This window comes from Pinus tabuliformis, chromosome 8 (genome assembly GCF_031772625.1).
Source record: "Pinus tabuliformis cultivar Carrire ecotype Pingquan chromosome 8, CPIR1, whole genome shotgun sequence".
Classification (NCBI taxonomy): Eukaryota; Viridiplantae; Streptophyta; class Pinopsida; order Pinales; family Pinaceae; genus Pinus; species Pinus tabuliformis.
Genome location: NC_142294.1, coordinates 274,498,608 through 274,522,507, shown reverse-complemented (window position 1 = coordinate 274,522,507; position 23,900 = coordinate 274,498,608).

Here is a 23,900-nt window from a genome sequence, read left to right as displayed (position 1 = left end):
AAAGGCACAATGCACATGGACCTTACTTATGCCACAATTCCTATTTTTGGTAAAAAAAGGAGATTTTATCAGGAGACTAGAATGGCTTATATGGTAAGCAACAAAGATAAACCTTAGGATTTTCCTATTTATGTATTTGATACTGAACTTGGATCTACCATTCTTTTCAATGAGTTAGTTGATAGTGGTTTGGAAGAAATGAGAGCAAAAAGTCAGCACTCAAAAAATCAGTACTCAGAAAATCAACAAGTAGATAACAAAGAGATGGAGGGATGGTGGTCATTGTACTTCGATAGATCAGCAGGAAAAGAAGGGGTAGAAGTAGGAATTTGGATTACAAATTCGAGTGATTAGAGTAAGTTTTACTCTTACAAACTGAATTTTGATTGCACAAATAACATGGTTGAATATGAATCTTTGATTTTGGGTTTAGATGTTTTGATAAGAATGAAGGCTCAGAATATTTATGTTTTTGGAGATTCTGAATTGGTTATTAGACTAGTTGAAGGTGTTTATCAAATAAAGGATGTAAGAATGAGGGCATACAGAAATCTAGTTTTAGACATGTTTGAGAATTTTCAAGCCTATTCTTTCATTGTCAAAACTAGAGACAAAAATTCCATTGTTGATTCTCTTGTTGTTTTGACGAGTCTTTTTGTCATTCCTATTCATTCTTCTGAGAAGTATGAGATTGAAGTTAGTCATAGACCAGCTATACCAGACAATATCACCAACTGGCAAGTTTTTGAAGATGATCAATAGGTAAAGAGTTTTATTGAGCTAAAAGAAGAATTTGAAAGCACTCAAGTAGATCAACAAAACATGCTTGTTGAGTCTAAGGAAAATTATGAAGTCTTGCAATTAAACAATAATTCAATACCAAAAGGTCTTATTCCTCTTGAGAGGATTTTTTATCAAAATGATGTTTTCAAATCACCAAAGGTTCAAGCTAATGAAGAGGAAGTAGAAAGTTGCAATCTGGGTACATCAGCTTTGCCTAAAATGATCAAAATTTCAAAGTTTCTTTCAGTTGATATGAAATACAAATATATTGAGATGATGAAGAGGTTTGTTGATGTTTTTCCTTGGAATTATGTTGACTTAAAACAGTATGATCCTTCCATTATTTAGCATATTATTCCTATTAAAGAAAATGAGAAACCTTTCAAACAGAAGTTTAGAAGAATTAATCCCCTTCTCATTGCATTGATTGAAAAGGAGATTAAGAAGCTTTTTTATGCTAAAATCATTGTCCAAATCAGCTTCTCAAATTGGCTTGTAAATTTGGTACCAGTTAGAAAGAAGAGTGGAGAAATAAGAATTTGTATTGATTTCAGGAATTTGAATAAGGCTTCACTAAAGGACAACTATCCTCTTCCCAAGATGGATTCAATTTTGCAAAATATTGCTGGTTCACAAAGAATGTCTATGCTTGATGGCTTCTCAAGGTACAATCAGATTCTTGTGCATCCTGATGATAAGGAGAAAATAGATTTCACAACACCATGGGGCACATTCGTGTCCTCCAAGATGCCTTTTGGTCCCATGAATGCAGCAGCTACTTTTTGGAGCAATGGACATTTCTTTCTCTGAAGAAAAGGACAAGATGGTGGTTGTTTATCTTGATGATATAACAATCTTTTGAAAGAAAGAGGAAGATCATCTGAAACACCTAGAAAAAGTTCTGCTGAAATGTAGAAGGTTTGGTATCTCTCTTAATCCTACTAAAAGCATCTTTGCTTTAACTACAGGCAAATTACTTGGTCATAATATTTCTAAAGATTGAACTAGGATTGATCCTAACTGAGTTAATGCAATTCAAAAAGTAGATTTTCCATGAAGTAGGAAAGATTCAATTATTTCTTGGGAAAGTGAATTTTGTTAGGCACTTCATTCCTAACTTGCTAAGATTGTCAAAGATATAACAAGGATGTTAAAGAAAGGAGTTGATATTAAATGGAAAACTGAGGCAAAGAATTATTTTGAGCAAATTAAGAAGGCACTCACACAAGCACCGGTACTCATCAGGCCAGATTTCTCAAAAGAATTTCTAGTTTTTACATTTGCTTTTGAAAATACAATTGCTGGAGTTTTGCTTCAGAAAGGAAAGCAAGGTACTGAACAACCTATCTCTTTATTTTGTAGAACATTAGCTAATGCTGAAATGAAGTATAATATTCTAGAAAAATAGGCCTATGCTTTGGTGAAAGCTATTAAAGATTTCAGAATTTACATTCTGCATTCTCATATTGTGGCATATGTTCCAAGTACTGTGGTGGAAGGCATTCTAACTCAGGCAGATCCTGAGGGTAAAAGGGGAAAATGGATCGCAAAAATTGTTGGAATATGATATAGATATCAAACCAACCAAATTAGTGAAGGGACAAGGGTTGGCAAAGTTGATGACTCAGTCAAACTTGGATTGTTTTGACATAAATCTTAATGCAAAAATATCAGAAATTTCTCATGATGAGGAAGAATTGGTTTCAATTGATGAGAAATATCTTGTTTCAGATTGGTACAAAGATGTGGTATTTGTTTTACAACATCACAAACCTCTTACTGATCTAACAAAATCCAAAGCAAGGTTTGTGAAGTTGAAATCTTTAAGATATTTTATATTTGAAAAAATTCTATTTTGGAAAGATACAAGAGGAATTTTGTTGAATTGTTTACTTGAAGAGGAGGCTGAAAAGGTCATCAAAGAAGTCCATAAAGGTGATTGTGGAGGACACCATTATTGGAAGGCTACAAAAAATAAGATTCTAAGAGTGGGATACTTTTGGCCAGCAATGTTTAAAGACATTTACAAAAGGGTTGTTGCATGTCATGAATGTCAAATTTTTGAAGGAAAAAGAAAGCTTATACCTCTGCCTTTGATATCCATCTATGTGGAAGCACCTTTCTAGCAATGGAGGTTAGAATTTATTGGAGAAATACATCCATCATCATCTGGACAACATTCGTGGATTCTCACAGCAACGGAGTACTTCACCAAATGGATAGAGGCGATCCCAACAAGGCAAGCTAATGATTCTATAATTATTTCTTTTGTAGAGAATAATATATTGTCTGGATTTGGCTGCCCCATGAAGATTATAACAGACAATTATCGAGCCTTCAAGTCTAAGAAAATCATCAATTTCTATCATCAATACGATATCACTCTTGGACACTCTACAGCATACTATCCACAAGGAAATGGTCTTGTTGAATCATCAAATAAGAGTATTGTAAGAATAACCAAAAAGGTATTGCAGGAGGACAAGAAAGCTTGGCACTTAAAGCTAAAGTATGCCTTATGGGCTGATAGGATATGTACAAAGAGATCAATTGGGACTTCACTGTATGAATTAGTTTATGGTGCTAAAGTTGTTTTTCCGACATCACTGGGGGTACCGGTCATGAAATTAATTCAAGGACTTGAAGAAGAACCAAATAACATACAAAGGAGGACAAACCAGCTGATAACTTTGCAAGCAAAGAGGAATGAAGTCTATGACAACCATCAGCATGCTCAAAACAGAATTAAAAATACATTTGATAGGAATATTGAAGAAGATAGTTTCCAAATACAATACAAAGTGTTGAAATGGGAGGCCAAAATCAAGGAAAAGGGCAAGCATGGTAAGTTTGAGAATTTACGGAAGGGTCCTTTTAAGATTGCTGGTTTTCATGGGAACAACACTTTTATATTGCAAGAAATTGATGAAGGATCATATGCTGGAGGGCCTGTCAATGGCAGGTTCCTAAAGCATTATACTTGCTGAAGTTTCATCAACCATTCATGACATTGTATATATTCCATCTTTGTCAGTTTTTATTAATAATAATGATAAGCTGAAATAGAGAGCTTAAGCCTGGGTTGTAGGCCCAATAGTTTGAAGAAGATGCTTGTCAAATCAAATAAAAGTATTTCTGTTTTGATAAAAAAAAATGGATAGCAATGGATCTATGAGTTCTCAAGTGGAGCCAACATGTTATCACCAAAATAGGGGTTTAGATTGTTCCTAGTCATGGTCTTAGATAACTGTCGAGTCACCCTATGTTTTAATGGGTAGGTGATAGGTTAGGAGTCTCAAAGGTTTCATTTTTCATATCCAAATAAAGTCTAACATCCTTATTCCATGTTTCACGAGTTTGACATCCTTTTTAGAAACTCATAGCTTAAGCCATTTGAAAATTTTTGGAATTAGCCCCGAAACCACGTTTTTGTAGCGCAGGTAGTGTAAAATGTATATTTTGCACTACGAAAATGGTGCTCTTTTCATAGCGCTTTTCACTGTGCACTATGAAAGTGTGAATTCGTAGAACAGTATTGCCAAACATCAATCCATTAATATTCCATTAAAATTTTCATTATTAGGTGTCAGTTAGGAGACAATCCTTAAGCATGCCGCCATCCAAACTCATCATTTCGAATTTAGGGCTCATCATGAAAGGTAATTTCAAATTTGAAAGGGTTGGCTAGTCTCCCATTGTAGTATGCATGTAAACCCTCAAACAGAATTATATTTTTCAAATGGTAAGCTTTGGTAACTTTTCACCAAGGTTTTCCTCATCCATAATTTAGGCGAGGTTGACCACCATAGGCAAGTGACGCTGATGAACAGAATTTCAAGCAAGGTCGGTTTGTTACAGGAATTCAGAAGGAAAGATGACAGAGGAGAAGAAAGTCACAGGTCTGGTCATTGTTTAAGAACAAAGCCTAAAAGCATTGAGGTCTTAGTCAGAGATAAATCAATTGCAGAAGCCTTCAAGAAAGCAGGATGCTCGAATTTTTGTAAAAAATTGTAGGGAGGACATACTCAGGTGACAAAGGAATTTGCACTACATTTCACTGGCTCAAGCACAAAGGTCAAAATCCTGAACTTGCAAATTTCTCTAGAGGTCATAGCTTTGGTGACAGAGGTTCCTAGGGGGCAAGGTATATGGTTCAAAAACTTCAGATTCGACATGGAACCATGTAAGGTGTTTCTAAAGCCATAGTTTGTAGAAACACACTTAACCAAGGTAGTTCCCAGAAACCACATCAAGGACAGTTATGCCAACTTGCTCTTCAACATTCAACGTTATTTTACGTATGAAGGAAGATACCAAAATGTTTATTCATATAATTTTAAACTCCTGTTACCTTTTACTGGTATGATTTCTTTAGATTTTCCTTACTTCTTATACCAAAGTGTAGCTAAGATGGCAGATAAAGTACAGTTGAAATCTCAATGATGTGAAACTTCCCTATTCCATCATGGTCTAATTAAACTAATAGTTCTACATGAACTCAAAAGGATCAGAAAATAATGGTCTTTGTTTTTGCTTTTATGTGACTTTGGAGCAGAAAATCAAGGTGTAGACATTAGCCCTAGGGTTAAAGGAACTCCATCAGCAGAAACCAACAAGTTTGTAATGTCCGGGGCAAAAAGATGTGTTGAGTTGAAACCTAGGAAGTATGTGAAAGAGAAAGTAAGCAAAACACTAGTAGCTATTCTTGAAACTCCTAAATCTACAAAGGTAAAGATATCTAGGGTTAAGGGAATGACACAAGAATAGTCAACTAAAAAACCAGTTCAAAGGAGATTGACTAGAATTCAAATTGCAAAGGAGAAAGGAAAATCAGTAATCTCGGGAGAAGGTTGAAGCTTGAAGGGTGATTTAAATTATATTTTAAAAGACATTGATATTGCAGAATCCCCTTTCGTGCAGGTAGATTTTATAAAAATTGATCAAGGAAAGTCAAAGAAAATGAAACCCTCCAAGAAACTCGAATTTGAGGGTGATGTTAGAACATTTGCTTTCAAACCCAGAAAGTCCTTAACCAGGAAATCGAAAAATATGCAAGAGTCCAATATTGAGTTGGGGAGAATATAAGAAGCCTCCATTGTTCAAGAAGAGTTGATAGACTTTCCACCTCCAAGATCTGAAGGTGACAAAAACAAAGTTCTTTCCACTCAAGTAGAAAAAGCTAGTTACAAAGAAATGGAAGAAAGGTTAAAAGCTGCTATTAACGAAATTTCTAGGGTAACAGTGAGAGCAAGAAGGCATGTTTTTGAAAGGACAGATTTCAAAAGGATAAAGGCTCCCTAGGAAGTTGAAAAGGTTTCCAAACCAGAAATAGTCAACAGTAAAACTTAGCGCTTTACCTAGATTGTTCCTGCAATCAAAGAAGCCAGATTTGTAATGAGGATTAATGCTCAGCTGAGAGCTACTAACAAGAGATTGAAGAGAAATATTGAAGACCTATAAATATAGTTAACAAAATCTGGAAAAAAGGCTACAACAATAATGAAACAGGGTGATGAAAAAGGGTAGTGAAGGATATATCTTAAAACAATTTTTGCATGTAAAAAGAAGGAAAACTATGAAGAATAACATCATATAAGGGTAAGTGGTTTTGATTTTTAGTTAATCATATCATTCTTCATGGAATTTTGAAAAACTCCCAAACTATAGATTTTTGAAGGCCGTGTTGAAAAATAACATACACAACGGTTTCGTAGCACGCTACAAAACCGCTGAAGGTGACAATTTAGCACTTGATAGATGCATTTCGGAGGTAAGGTCTGATTAATTCCATGTTTTGAGTTCATTGGTAGACATGGTATCATATATGAAGTTTCAGATGGCAGTGGTGTAGAAATCAAAGTTCCAAGAAGTATTTCATAAGTGATATAAAAGTTGTGCTATGAAAACATAGTATTTTCGTAGCATGGTCATGTTTCATCCTTTCCTCCATATGTTCAAGCTTCCCTTTCTGCATAGGTGGAAAATGAAGTTTAAATGGATTATTAATACATGCCACATGTACACTGCCAAAACTGCTCAAAGATAAGCATAAATGATTAAGGCCCTTAAAAGGTGGAACTCTCTCTCCTTATTTTCAGGACAGTTAGGTCATGACTCAGCAGGGTTTGCAACAACACTGGGGACATCATCAAGCTTGAAGATATAGATTGGAAGATGATTAAAGAATGAATTGAAGTCATAGATAAGGTTTTTGAAGGCATGTTTTAGGAGTTTCACTCCTATTTGTACTGGCACTCTTAAAGACAGCTAGCTGTCAAGTTGTAATTAAGTAGTTTGTTTTATGAATAGATAGGTGTCAATGTTAGGAATTCGAATTCCCCTAATGATGGATCATAGTATCCGAGGCTGTAAAATTCTATATAAATCTTGAGAACCTAATTCCTCAGGGTTCATAATTTCATTAGCAAAAGAAAGTTGTGTTATTGTAAGAAACTATGCTTTTTCAAACTTAATACAGAGATCAGTTTGACTACTCAAGAATCACAAGGAGTTTATGTGTTTGATGTTCTTATGGCCTTTTTTAATTACTTATTTGCAGTGTTATGAGCTTGTGATACTTAGAATTCATTGGGAAATGCTCTAAATTCCTTCACATGCTTGTAAACTGTGTTGATTCACTGTGTTGTTGTTTTACTTATAAACCTAAACTCTAAGTGGCTTGACTTCCATGTTTTGTTGATCATGTTGTTTTTTTGAAGACTATTTTGACTCCATATCCCAATAGATGTTCGCTAATATTTGATTCAACCAGTCAACTAGTTATACATTTGTCCATGTTTGTTCCTAGAGTTAGCCATCTAATCATTAATAAAAAATCTTAAACCTATTGAGAGAGCCCTCTCAGGTTGAGGAGGCTAAGCCTCAACCAAAATATTGGTTTGAAAGAGTTACTCAAAGTCTACATGACCAGCAGCCTATTAGGGTCAGATTTTGTGATAAGATTTTGGTGTGTCTACCGGGAGTCTAAAGATTATTCATTCCTGAAATCAAGAAGCTGAACTTCTGAAGGTAGCAAGAGCTCAGAAGCTTCTCGAGGCTGCAATCTACCTTGGTGACTCTATATATTTTAAAATATTTAAAGGTGGCTTCGAGAAAGAGATACACATGGAGAAATCCTAATCCCAATCCACCTACCATTGGAGACAATCCAAACATTGTTTCAAGAGTCAGTCAAAGATTTTCAGAAATATCAAGTACTCAAGAAGTCCTAAAGACAAAAAAGTTGATGATAAAATTCATGAAGTGTTGTTTAGATCAAAAAATGAGAAGGAACTTATTGATATTATCTTAGACCTGCAAAAGAGAGGAATTGACACTTCAACCCGAATAAACCAAGAAGACAAATAATAGTTTTGGGAAATTGTTACCTCTGAGCTATTGTTAGAAAAAGACTCTCTAGATAAATTGAAAGAGCTTGACCCTTTTGAAGTCCTACTGAAATCTAAAGCTATTTTACCTCTACCAAATTTTAGATCATTTGTTAGTGGTTTACAGAAGCCAAGTAGTCCTCCTCATATCAGTTCTTCATCTTCTGTTTCTACCATTCCTAGTGGCTTATAAAAACCTAGCAGTCCTGCTCATATTAGCTCTTCATTTTCTGTTCCTGTTATTCCTATAACTATTGTTCCTCCTTTAATCATGGCTGCACCTGCTAGGTATGCTCCACTTGTGCTCCCTTTTGTTTTTATTGACCTGCCTAGTAAATATGTTGCTAAGATTCCTACCTGGGGTAATGATGAAGAAATTACAGTAAAAGAACATGTAGACATATTTAATGACTTTCTTGACAGAGAAGAATTCAATGATGAGGATGTGAAATTAAGACTTTTTCCACAAAGCTTCATTGGTGAAATTAGAAAATGGTTTAAAGCTCTTACAATGGGAAGCATTCAAAATTGGGTAGAGTTTGAAGATAATTTTCTAAGAAAATGGGGAAACAAAACTAATCTAGTTCAAGCACTTACTGAATATAATAACATTAAAAGAGTATCTAATGAAACTATTCAAATTTTTTCAAAAAGATTCAATAAAGTGTTTAACTCAATTCTATCTCATCTGAAACCTCTAGAAGCCCTAGCACAAACGAGATACGCTGAAGCATTTGATTATGAATTTTCTATCTTGTTGAGAGAAAGAGAATCTCCTACACTTGCTTAAAGGCAGAATGATCCAGTAAAGGTAGAGGTAAGCATGATAGCTGCTAAAAATTCAAAAATGGGAAAAACTAAATTGAAAGAAGAAGAAAAACCTTCGTCATCAACTTCTGAAGATAAGTTAGACTCAATGATGAAAACCATGGAGAAGTTGATGGATAGGTTAGCTCTTGGAAACACTTCTGCCCCTCCTGTGCAACATGAACCTCAATTCATAAATCCTCAATTTACGAGACCTCAAAGCCAACAAAGACAAAGAGAAAATAGAAATTAGCAACCTGATCCTCCAGTGAGACCTCCTTTTCAGTAGAATTTGGTTGATGAAGAAGATGATCCTGAAATTATTGAAGAATCTATCCATTTCCTTGACGAAGAGATGTAAGGAATTTTCTTGACTAAAGAAGAGAATGATGAGTTAGATTTGGCAAATCAAGGGGAAGAGCCTTCAAATTATTTTAAAGGGTACCAACATGCCATCTTTGAAATCCAAAAACAATATAATCTTAGAAACAGAAATGTGCCAATTATTGCAAATAAAGTGCAACCTAAGAAAGATGTTCCAAAGGTGGCTGAAGCCAAGAATGATACCCCAAAGATTGCTAAAGGTAAGAAAGACACTCCGCTTGGTAAAAAGGACACTAAACTTCCTCATCCTATCAAAGATTCTGAAAAATATGTTTATGTTTTCAACCTTGAGAATGAAATTTCAAAGATTAAAATATCAGTCCCTTTTAGTGAGATTCTCAAGGTAAATAAATATAGAAGCAAGATTGTTGAGATGTTGAATTCACAACTAGGAGCTGCTGATATTTTAAATTTACAAGAAGAAAATCCTACTATATATTTGGGTCCAAGGTTAGAAGATGATCAAAATGACGAGTTTCCTCCTTTCTATGTAAGAATTATTATTCATGACGACTTTACATAATGCTATGTTGGATTCGCGAGCTTCTCATAATCTCATGCCCAATGTAGTTCTGGAAAGGTTAGGGTTACAGGTAACAAGACCATATAAGGATTTATTCTCATTTGACTAAAAAAGTGTTCAGTGTATTGGTTTAATCAAAGATGTTGTTGTTGGTCTAACACAAATCCCAACAAAGACAATTGTTATGGACATTGTTTTGGCTAATATTCCGCCAAAGTTTGGGATGTTTCTATCAAGATAATGGGTAGAAAAAATTAAAGGCACAATGCAGATGGACCTTAGTTATGCCACAATTCTTGTTTTTCTTGAAAAAAGGAGATTGTATCTGGAGACTAGAATGGCTTATATGGTAAGCAGCAAAGATAAACCTCAGAATTTTCCTATTTGTGCATTTGATATTGAACTTGGATCTGCCATTCTTTTCAATGATTCAGTTGATAGTGGTCTGGAAGAAATGAGAGTAGAAAATCAGCACTCAGAAAATCAGTACTCAGAAAATCAACAAGTAAATAAAAAATAGATGGAGGGATGGTGGTCATTGTACTTTGATGGATCAGCAAGAAAAGAAGGGGCAGGAGCAGGAATTTGGATTACAAATCCAAGTGATGAGACCGAGTTTTACTCTTACAAACTGAATTTTGATTGCACAAATAACATGGCTGAATATGAATCTTTGATTTTGGGTCTAGATGTTTTGATAAGAATGAAGGCTCCGAATATTTATGTTTTTTGAGATACTTAATTGGTTATTAGAAAAGTTGAAGGTGTTTATCAAACAAAGGATGTAGGAATGAGAGCATACAGAAATCTAGTTTTAGACATGTTGGAGAATTCTCAAGCCTATTCTTTCATTGTCAAAACTAGAGACCAAAATTCCATTGCTGATTCTCTTACTGTTTCGACGAGTCTTTTTGTCATTCCTATTCATTCTTCTAAGAAATATGAGATTGAAGTTCGTCATAGACCAGCTATACCAAACAATATCAACAATTGGAAAGTTTTTGAAGATGATCGACAAGTAAAGAATTTTATTGAGTTGAAAGAAGAATTCCATTGTGTCTGATCGTGACCCCACTTTCACCAATAAATTTTGGCAGGAAATTTTCAAGCTACAAGGCATGCACCTCCAACTAAGTACCACTTGTTATCCCCAAACCGATGGTCAAACCGAAGTAGTCAACAAATGTTTGGAGGCCTATGTGAGTTGCTTCACTTCAGAAAAGTAACATTAATGGGTATAGCGGCTACCTTTAACTGAATTGTGGTATAATACTAACTATCATGAAGCCACCAAGATGACTCCATATGAGGCATTTAATGACCAACTCCCAACTCTCACCTTCACTTATTTCTTATACTTGGATGTTCTAAAGTACAAGAAGTTGATTAACTCGTACAAAATCGTGCTGCCATGATCACTCATCTCAAAGATAATCTACATCAAGATTAGAACTAAATGAAGCAACAGGCTGACCAACATTGTTATGAGCACTCATTTCAAGAAGGGGATCATTTATTCACGTGACTTCAACTATATAAGCAAACATCTCTTAATGAAAATGGTTTCCAGAAACTAGCATCACAATTATGTCGCCCTTACTAGATACTTCAACGCGTAGGAGGAGTCGCCTACAAATTGGCCTTGACACCTACTTCAAAAATCCATCTGCTCTTCCATGTATCATGCCTCAAGAATGTGGTGGGGAACAATTTCAGAGTTCAAACAAGTCTACTCGAATTGGATGAGGAAAGATCACTTTGGCACTGACGAGAATAAGCCCTTGATACTCATGAAAGACATCTTTACGGTTGCATGATCAAGGAAGTCCTCATCAAATGGAAAAACACCTCTCTAGAAGATGTGACCATAGAGCCATCCACTAGTCTTCAGCATTTTCTAGAGCTTCAACCGTGAGGACAAGGCCTCTTTTGATGGGGGAGGGCATGTTAGGGTCCAACCCTAACCCATTTATTTAGTGTCGTAGTTAGTTAGAGAATCAATAAAGCCCACATTAATATTGTAAGTGGTTGACCAACATTAGAGAAACAAGACCAGAGTTAGCTGTAAATGGGCCATGGTTAATAAATAAAGTGGTTATCCCATGTTATGTAAGGGATCACTAGAAGTTATGGTTTTCAATGTCATTTAGCTATAAATAGTCTTAGGTAGTAAGCAAAAGATCATGAAGTATTATTTTAATTGAGATCTTCTCTATTGGAGGTTTCCCCCTTGAAGAGTCAAGTGAACATTGAATCTGTTTCTGAATAATCAAATACTTTATAGTTTTTCTCATTTCACTTGATAATTTTGTGTTCTTGGTTGTATTTCTTTGTATTTCTCGTATTCTGGATTTCTCACAGGTCAATAGCATAACATAGAGAGAGAGATAGTCTATCCACATGCATGAGATTGATAGAGGGAGGGAAAGTGACACAATTCATCCTTTTTTTCACCCTCCTTGTCCTTTTTTATCTTTGATAGGATTCGTAGAACGTGTATTCTTGAGAGATTGTAGATTGGTGCCTTGAGGAGGAGGTCGAGCTAGCTTTATAGTCTTATGCCTAGGTCGAATGGGTGTGACTCTTCCTAGGCTGACTTGACAAACTTGAAGCCAAAAAATTTAAATTCAAAAATTCTTTTTTTCTTCTTTTAAAAGTCCAAATGAGACTTGAACCTAAATATAATTTTATTTTGACCCAAACATTTAAAATATGGTTGAAAATAATCAATATAAATACATGAAGGGTGAAATATACATTATTAAGACTTGGCATAGTTACAAAATTCAACACTTCCTATTAACTAGGGAGGTACTAGTAATGACTATCATAGATGTTCTCAAGTTGAGAAATTTCTCTAGGAAAAGGTAATAGGAAATCATTATCAACATGACCATTATTAGCATCCTCATATACCATCAGCATTCACAAGTAGCCATATCTTGGTATGTATCTAACACATAGATTATAATCGACATATCAAGACTCACTCTTCGAGAGTGATCAAATTCTCAAATTTCAATGCCTGTCACTAGGAAAAAATGCTAAGATACTAACTCAATCCTATGCGAAGTACTGGCAGGCACTCACTCAACCCTCCTAGAGGTTACTATGGGCCTTGATGTTGAAATGCCTCATTCAACCCTTCCTTTAGAGTGATAGGGTCTAGATTCTTAAAGACCTCACTCAACCCTTACTTGGGGAGTGATCATGTATAGATGTTCAAAGAGCTCACTCAACCCTTTCATGGTGAGTGATTGGGTCCAAACCTTGCTCAACCATTCATGGGAACTAATCAGGTCTCCTCACCAAGAGGCACTCTCTCACCCCTATCTCAGGAGCTCTATGGGCCTCTCATACCATTCTCCATATTGAGAGAATGTTCATCAATGCTACTTTCATATCAACACTCCATATCAATTAGATGGATAATCTCCATAAGCCCCATCTTGTATATGAAGTACATAGACTTCTCTCTAGAAAAGGGCTTCATCAGAATAGTAGTTTCATGCTCATTAGTTAAGATCTACTCGAGCGTCTTTTATCTTTGTCGCACCATGTAACAAATGTAGTGGTACCTTGTTTCAATATGCTTCAACCTATCATGAAACATATTCTCTAAAAGCTTCACATATCTTTGATTATCAAAGTGTATTATAGCCAGTTCTAGCTCTTGGTCGAATACTCCTGCTACAAACTTTCAAAGCCACACTTCTTTAGTACATCCGTAATTAACTACAATATATTCTGTTGAGTGTGAAAGATACTTGCTTCCTGCGTGTCCAAGATATAATATTGGAACCAAAGATAAATCATAACCATGAATTACTCTTCTTATCATCAACACTTCCTAAGCTATTAAAATATGTATATCCTTGAAGTCATACAGGTTGGTGATGTTGTCGCATAAAGTGTCTAGGCACTGCGACAATGCTTAGAGTAAGGGCTATCACTCGAATCCTTACTCACCTCGTTTAGACTCTCTCCTAGATGACTTAAGGGGGTAGTCCCTAAGGTGAATGAATGAAAATAGTATGTGAAACGTAGGCTCTAGGAGACTTAAATATGGACAACCTGATGAGTTTAGAAGAAATCTTGGTCAACCGACATGGATAGATTAAAATAAGATACAACCACAAGATAAAACTAATTATAAACAAGTGCCTTTATATTTAATTAACCATAGACTAAACATAAACAAGTTATCCCAAGAAATTTATAAATATGGCAAAACGATGATCATGAACAATTAAATGTTAACGCCCAAAACATTATCACGCAAGATATTCTAACAGTTAAATCCCATGAAGAATTATGAAATTTAAATGCTAAGAAATGATTTTCATTAATAACCCAGACCTAGAATAATATCATTCGCCAATAGCCAATGATTTTAAAACATTAACCGCACTTGAAAATATAGAAATCACTACCACGAAAGGACAACAAGGATCTTTAGATTAACAATTTAATTATTCCTTAGGAAAGTGATTTAATGTGGTAAATGAAGAAATTAAATTTTTAATGTGATGAAAAATCAAATCAAAAGACCTTAATTAAAATTAATTTCTTTTATGGGCCATTGGCCACATAAAAATTTAAAAAAATTAAATGCGAGGGCACAAATTCCCCTTTTGAATTAATTCCCTAGCAATTCTAAAGCCACAATTTTTTTTTCAATGTCTTTTAATTTTTTTTTTGAATACTTTTAAATGAAATCAATATATATATATATATATATATATATATATATATATATATATATATATATATATATATATATATATATATATATATATATAAGTTTAATCTAAAAGGGAAAAAATTAAAATCAAAATAAAAAAAACCTAGGATTCAAAACAAAAACAAAATAAAAAAAATAAAAAATGAAATCGAATTTACAAGACAAATCTAAGTGAAAGTCATAAAAAAAAAAAGACAACAAAATAAAAAGCAAATTGAATTTTTAATAAACCTAAACCTAAGACATGAAAATTATAAAATGAAGCAAAGAAAAGAGAATCGAATGTTTGTTGAATGTAGATCGATGACATGAAGGAAGCTCAAAGGGTTTCGATGGAGGTTGTGAGAGAGGAGTAGGAAGACAGAATGAGGAGGAGGAGTCGCACAGTGAGAGAGGGATAAGGGAGGTGAAGGGAATACGCAATAGAAAAAATCAAAAGGATGGCATATGGAAAGGAAGTGTTTCAAGAGATTGTGCAACAAGAAAATGTATGACTGCATGTAGGAATATGGAGGCTGTGGGCAACGTTGAGGTAGATGTGAATGAAGGAAGGCGGAAGGGCTTAAAGAGTTGATGCAGTAGTGAGGGTTTGATGGAGAAGAAGGAGATCCGTGGATAGGTGAAGGAGAATATAGCACAGTCGATTAGGGAGCGGTTTCGAGGGGTTTTGGGGCTGGAATAGGGAGGGCCATGAAGGGAATGGGATATGGAAATGCTTCATGGAAGAGGGAAGTAGAGGTAAGGCATTTCTCGAGGGATGGAGCTACAATGTTGGAGCTGCGAGGAGGATGGCAGGGGTGTGTGGAGGGTTTGAGGGATGTAGAAGAGTAGGGAGCTTGGGTAGCATATGGAAAGTGCAGGAAGCAACAAAGGAATGAAAAGGAAATGGTTTTCTCTAAAAAAAATTGAATTTTTGTAGTGAATCGAAAACCAATCTAGAAGATTGGAAAACTCAGATAAATGGTAACCATAAAACCATTTAAAGCATTTCCAGAAATTCTGATCAAAATGTTAAATCCTTTTGCCTCATATTTATCTCTGAAACCCTTATGAAAATTTCCATATCTATGGAATTTTAAACCCTTGGACTGCAAAAAATTTGAATAATATCTCTGGAAAATAATGTGAATAAACCCTAAAGATCCAAATCTTACCCTCAAGGGCCTAGCTCTGGACTCTACACAAATTTCTTCCTCAAATCTGTTATTGCATGACAATAAGAAAACACCCAACGATATATACAATGATAAAAACTGAAACCCAGAAAAACCCACGTTAAAAAAATAATTACAAAATTTACAAACTGCAGCCTCTAATAAGCCAAATCTACCATTATGCCACACAAAGAATTAAATTTTTAAAATTTAAAGGAGGCGCTAACTCAAAACCCTTCATGTATCACCAACAAAATCTTATCATAAGCTTGGAGCTAGTTTATCTAAGCTCTTTTGGGAACACAGATCGAGAGTTAGTTGGTCCAATGAAAGATTCCCCTAAAGCCTTAAGATCTAAAATCAAGATTTACCTGTGAAACTGTTATGAAACCAGCTCAAGAAAAGATAGAAAAGATAGATCAACGCCTTAGAATCCAGCCTCTTCGAGGGGGCAACCTCCTTTACATTACATAAATGAACAATCCTTGGATGATACAAATGACAAAACCTCCTTTCTATATATAGGAATCTAAGGAGTCACAATATAATCCAGCCGACCTAACAATAATAATATAAAGCCACAAGAATAACAATAGAGGGATTCTATGGGGCACAGAAATAACAATATGGGGGTAATGGGGCACAACAATATAAATAAGGGGTATAACTACAATAGTAATGGGGTAATCACTAGTATTATAGGGACCCAACATGCCCATCTCCTTCAAAAAAGTGTTGTCCTCAACGCTTGATTAGTTCTGGATACTTCTGCATAAAATTCTCACCCTCCCATGTGGAATCTTCAGCAGATAAGTTCTTCCACTTGATAAGATACTCTGAAATTGATCGATTTCGTAGCTGTCGAGTTCTTGTTTCTGTGACTGCTTCCGGTTCCAATATAATTTTTCCTTCCTCGTCAAGTTCTGGCAATATTGTTTGAATTGGGAGCTTGTCACCTATAACCTTCTTTAAACATGAAACATGGAAAACTGGGTGCAATCGAGAAGTTGCAGGAAGCTCCAATTTGTATGCCATAGTACCAATCTTTTGCAACACCTTGTACGGACCATAATACTTTGGTGATAATATATTATCCTTCTTAGCTTGCTTTAGGGACATTTGCTTATATGGTTGTAGCCGTAGGAATACCCAATCACCTACATCAAAACTTCTTTCACTGCGATGTTGATCTTCCTGTTGTTTCATTCTATTTTGTGCCAACTCGAGGTTATCCCTTAAGAGTTGGAGGACTTGTTGTTGATGTTCGATGTGATGTTCCACTGCCTGAACCTTAGAATTTTCTCTTAAATATGATGTGATGGATGGTGGTTGATACCCATAAAGTGCCATAAATGGGGTCATTTTTGTTGCTGTATGGAAGGAAGTGTTATACCACCATTCAGCCAGAGGCAACCATTTGACCCATTGTGTCTGTTTATCAGATACAAAGCAACGAAGATATCCTTCGAAACGTTTGTTTACTATCTCAGTTTGCCCATCAGATTGAGGATGATAAGATGAGCTATGAGCTAACTGAGTACCAAGACAAGAAAATAATTTTGTCCAAAAATTTCCAGTGAAAATGGGATCTTTGTCACTTACAATAATCTTTGGGTTTCCATGTAGCTTTTGAACTGTTTCCATAAATGCAGTAGAAACTTTACTGGCTTTAAATGGATGTGATAATGCACAAAAGTGTGCATACTTGGTAAGTCTGTCAACTACCACCATGATGACACTCTTTCCCTTAGACTTGGGTAAACCTGTGATAAAATCCATTGAAACCTCCTCCCAACGTTGGCTTGGAATGGATAAAGGTTGTAATAGACCCGGTGTCTTAATTGTTTCAACTTTATTTTGCTGGAAAAGCAAACATTCCCCCACAAACTTTTGAATATATGATTTAAGGCCATCCCAAAAAAATTCCTTCTTAACCCTGTGGTAAGTTTTTAAAAATCCTAAGTGCCCTCCTAAGGGAGAAGTGTGCAATTCCATAAGAATCTTTTGTTTTAGCTGGGAATTCTTACAGAGGTATAAGCGATCTTTGTACCATAACGAATCATTTTTCCAGCTAAATGTATCAGAAGTACTGGAATCTTGTTGTAGCTTTCGAATAAGTGCCCACACTTCTTTGTTATTCTTCCATTCCTCCCTTGCTTCGTTTATCCAATCTGGTTGGATAATAGAAATGGCACACAACAATGCTTCCACATCCTCATCCTTTCTTGAGAGTGCATCTGCCACCACATTTTGCTTCCCTTTTTTGTAGATGATTTCAAAGTCATAACCCAACATCTTTGTGACCCACTTTTGTTGCTCTTCAGAGGATAATCTTTGTTCTAAAAAGTATTTAAGGCTATCATGATTCGTTTTTACCTTGAAGTGTCTTCCCATTAGGTAGGGTCGCCATTTCTTAAGTGCATGGAGTATTGCCAACATTTCCTTCTCATAAATAGCTTTGCTTAAAAACATTCCCTTGATTGGACGACTTTCAAAAGCAATGGGTCTTTCATCTTGCATTAGAACAACACCAATTCCATTTCCTGAAGCATCACATTCCACAATAAAGGTTTTTGTGAAGTCCGGTGTAGCTAAGACCGGTGCTTGCACATTGCCTCTTTAAGATGTTCAAAGGCCTTTGTTGCTTCCGGAGTCCATGAAAATGAATCTTTCTTCAATAATGTTGTTAGAGGTGCTGCTATTCTCCCATAATTCTTAACAAACTTGCGATAATACCCTGTCAACCCAAGAAATCCTCGCAGATGCTTTATGGATGTGGGGATTTTCCATTCCTTAATGGCTTTAATTTTGCTAGGGTCTACCTTAACTCCTTCATGAGATACAATATGACCCAAATATTCCACCTCCTGGACTCCAAAGAAACATTTGGATCTTTTTGCATATAATTGTTTCTCCTCCAATAGTTGTAGCACCCTGTCAACATGTTCAACATGATCCTTCCAAGACTTGCTGTAGATTAGTATATCATCAAAAAATACTAACACAAATTTTCTAAGGAATGGTTTGAAAATTGAATTCATCAAACCTTGAAATGTTGAAGGTGCATTGGTAAGGCCAAAAGGCATGACCAAAAATTCATAATGACCCTCATGAGTTCTAAATGCCGTTTTCGGAATGTCTTCAATCTTCATTCTGATTTGATGATATCCTGAACGAAGATCCAACTTGGTGAAGTAAATTGATCCATGCAATTCATCTAGTAATTCATCAATAACAGGAATGGGGAACTTATCTTTAATAGTGAGCTTGTTGAGCTCCCTATAATCCGGACACATGTGCCATGATCCATCCTTCTTGTGCACCAATACTACTGGAGCTGAGAAAGAACTTTGACTCAGTTGAATTATACCAGCCTCTAGCATTTCTGCAACCATACGTTCAATTTCACTTTTTTGGACATAGGGATATCTGTACGGCCTGATGTTTGGAGGAACACTTCCTGGAATCAGATGAATAGCATGATCATGACTACGCATAGGTGGGAGACCTTTTGGAGTCTCAAATACCTTGGAATGATTGTCCAGGACTTTTTGGAGATCTGGAGAAATAGATGATTCCAATGTGGAAACATCTAGCGAACATAATTGTGCAATTACACCTCTTTGCTCCTTTTTTAGAAGCTTTGTCATGCCATTAGAGCTGATTATCTTTCCTGGTTTCCCTGCAATACCCTTTAATTCAACTTCCTTTCCTTCCGTAGAAAATTTGATGAAAAGTTCTTGAAAATTAAAAGCTATTGTACCCAAGGATTGTAGCCATTGGACTCCTAGTACAACATCAACACCTCCCATTGGAATGGAAAGCATTGGGCTAGTCAATACATATTCTCCCATGGATAGCTTAATATTATGGCACTTTCCAGAGCAATTTATTGTTCCTCCATTTGCAATCATCACTTGACACTCTGGTGCTGGATATAGGAAGCAATTCAATTCTTTTGCTACCCTACAATGAATAAAATTGTGGGTGCTTCCTGAATCAATCAACACTATTACCTTTTTCTTCTTGATTTGTCCTTCTATCTTGATGGTTTGAGGAGTGGTAATTCCCACCAATGCATTACAAGATATGGTCGGATTTATTTGTTCTTCATCTAGGCTTTGTTCCTGGAGTATATCTTCTTCTTTTGACCTTTCTTGCTCCTTTTCTTCTTCCTCTTCACAATCTATGTAGAATAATTTCTTCTCAGCACACTTATGACCTTTAGTGTATTTGCTATCACAACTGTAACAAAGCCCTTTTGCTCTTTTTTCTTCCAATTTTTGTGGTGTCAACCTTATAGGTTGTGGAAGACTAGGGGCAACAACACTTCCGTCTTTATAGTTGTGAGTGGTATGCTTCCTGGTTGCCATAATTTTGCTTTCCATTTTTCTTGCTAACCTGAATGCCTTCTCTAATGAATCAGGTTCCCAAAGGCGAACATCATGTTGGATATTATCCTTTAAAGACCCTATGAACACATCAATCCTATGCTCCTCTGGAATATCTTTTACCCTTATGTTCAATTTTTGGAACTCCTCAATGTGCTCCATTACTGAACCCTTTTGTTTGAGACTTATCAATTGGCTAAAAAAAGTGTTGCTTTTTGTATCTTCATAATGTGCTATCAATTCTTCCATAAAAATTGCCCAAGTGATAAATTGTTTACAAGAGCAAAGCCATTGATACCATACAAACTGATTTGGTTCTAAATATACAGTTGCCATACGTACCTTTTGTGCGTTTTGCACATTATTGAGATCGAATAATTGTTCCATCTGTAATATCCATGTGGCGAGATCCTTGCCATCAAACTTCCTCATATCTATTTTTGGAATATGGTGATTCTTCGATCCAACATTAGCGTCTATGGAATCATGATTAACATTTCTTTTGTTCTCATCATGAGTTTCCTTTACTACCTTTTCACCATTAGTGACCCTTTCTTGTAGCAACTTCTTCAATTCTTCCATGTCTGTCTTCAAATCTATCTTCAAATCATCCATCTTAGCTTCCATGCCCTTTATCTTAGATTCCACGCCATTTACCTTAGATTCCACGCCACTTATCTTAGCTTCTGTTAGCTTTTGTGAGCGTGACATTTGTTGCACTTGTTCTTGTAATTTTGATATATCATGTAGCATTTCTTCCTCTTCTTCATGAGTCATGCTAGAGGTTTCAGGTTCATTACTAGGTGTTTTCATTTTCTTTCCTCGGGGCATCAGTTACCGATAATAATGCTTTACTATGCCCTTTGAATTCCGTTAAACCAAGCTTACACAAAAATTTAAAAAAAAACTACACACCTTTTTTCACTTTATAGAAGCCTGATATTGAATCTGATGTATCTCTATAATTGCGGATCATCCAATTCTGAAATTGCTACATGTAGTAGCCTTCTGCGTCCTCTTTCCAATGCCACAAGTCTAAGCCAAATTGGATTCTCCAAGGAAGAGTTATGTGAAATCTCCCACAGTGACTTGCTTTTAGACTGGTTCAGCAGAGTGAACTTGTACGACGTGCCACGAGTCACTGTTTCAACCTTTGAATCTGAAACACACCTACAAGAAACTAAAGTCCGTCCTCTTTCTGCACCTTCTTACAAAATTTCAATCCGATCCCCAAAGAGAAAGTTATGACGATTTTTCCCAGGTCTATTGTTTTGAATGTAATTCAGGAGTCTGCAAAAAGACCAAATTCCTCAGATCATATCTCCGCAAATATCGCGCGAAAAGCTCTGAAATTTGGACCCAAGGTTCAGCGCGATTTCTTCTCAAATGGTTTTTTTTGCAACTTCTGAAACGTCACAGAAAAAACGTTATAGCGAAAATGCCACGATGACCTGTTTGGAGCAGCGAAACCCTAGAATCCAAAGCTCTGATACCAAATATTATGAAACCATCTTAAGAAAAGATAGAAAAGATAGATCAACGCCTTAGAATTCAGCCTCTTCGAGGGGGAAACCTCCTTTACATTACATAAATGAACAATTCTTGGATGATACAAATGACAAAACCTCCTTTCTATATATAGGAGTCTAAGGAGTCACAATATAATCCAGCCGACCTAACAATAATAATATAAAGCCACAAAAATAACAATAGAGGGATTCTATGAGGCACAGAAATAACAATATGGGGGTAATGGGGGCACAACAATATAAATAAGGGGTATAACTACAATAGTAATGGGGTAATCACTAGTATTATAGGGACCCAACAGAAACTCTATCCATCCACTAAAAATAGAGTGAGAAAATAGTAATAAAAGTCAGAGAAATAAAGATACCTGTTATTACATTCAAAATTTAGATTATTATTCAAACCTGAGTGACTGAGAAAGATACATGTACTAAAATCACTCTTGAGAAGCTATCATCAATGGCTTTAGAAAAAATCATGCATGAAAATAACACATCTTACATTATTCCCATGAAGAGTAACAGTAATAGAACTTAACAAAAAATTATTTCTTTATTATCCAGAAAAAGATTATACAAGAGCTTCTTGCTAAGCACACAACTCGAAGGTCAGATCATCGACTAACAAATGACTTCCTATTTAAAGATAATTCCTCCAACGACTAATTCGAGTGATCCTCGTCAAAGAAATCTCGACCATTGATGAAAATTAAAATTTCTTTTGATCTCATTCGTTGAAATACTTAATTCTTGAGGAAATTCAATTTTTTTAATTAAATGCATTTTAATTAACTCAAAAATAAAAATTTTGAGTTAATTTCCACAAAAATTTGTCTTTGAATTAACCCACAGGGATCAAAGGTTGAAAATTTAGCAAAATAATTAATTTACCTTAGTCATGGGACCTTTTAAAATTTAAGTTTTAAGGACCAATGAATTTTTCCTTTCGAGAATTTAAATTTACCTACGACCTAGAATTAATTAAATTTCTCGCTTAGGATTTTCATTATTTTTTGGCAGGAAAATTTAATTAATTAACCTATGAGGGGTAAATTAATTTCCAACTCTCAAGACACTTTACATTATGATTTTCATATTTTTTACATCATAAGGGGGAAAACCCATTTGTAATAGACCCTCACACACTACCCATTTCTGCAACACAAATATAATCCAACAGACTAAACAATTTGTAATAAAGTAACCTGATCAAATAGTTAGGATTATTCCAAACTTACTTTTACATGGACTCGATCGCCTAAGATCCTAGCCACAAAATCCATTCCATCTTTGGGGTAAGATTTGAGGAATACTCTACTAACCATTTGAGAATGGATCAGTGAAACAAAAAGACTCCTAGAATGGAAATCATCACTAGAAAGGTATGCTTACCTAGGTTGTTACATACATGACACAGATCTGCTAAGATTATTTACATTATACTCATGTATAAATGGTTTACATAACATCTTGGAAGTCATGTTGATGATGATAGTTATACAACACGGACACATCGATCAAGTGTTATCCCTTTTGTGAAAAAACGGGGTTTGTTGCTATGAGGCATTGACATGTAGTGGTCAACATCTAACTCTACTTGGGGACATGTTCCTTCACTGAGGAATGTGAAAATCCAGAATCTCCATCCATGCAACACACAAGATAACATAAGTAGCGTCCATCCAAAAGTCATCATACAACATTAAGCACAAGAATGATATAATTTCTTTATTTATTAACTATCCTAATAACATGAAAAACATCTACCTATAGAAATAAAATATTGAAATAAAAGTGTTTTGGGTTAGGAATACAATACAAAGGATGCCCCATGGAATTAGATGCCTTCAATGTAGTGCACGCTGAGAATTTTCCTGCTTTCAAGAAAATTTGTTGGCTATTTGTCAGATGTGCCATGTCTAATCCTACACACAGTAGGATATTTTCCTATCTGAAAATCAAGTTTCTCGCAACCATCAGATGGATGAAATCGCTTTCTCATTCTCTTTCTCTTGTGATTTTTCTTTGTGGCACGATGTGATGTTGATGATGATGTGGTTGGCACATAACTTCCTTCTTGATCCAAAAAACACTCACATGGAAAATTTGGAATGTTCAAGATGTTTTTGACATGTGCTTCTTTATGAACCTGATATGTTATGACTCGTGGATCAGCCATGTAAGCATCAACCTGATT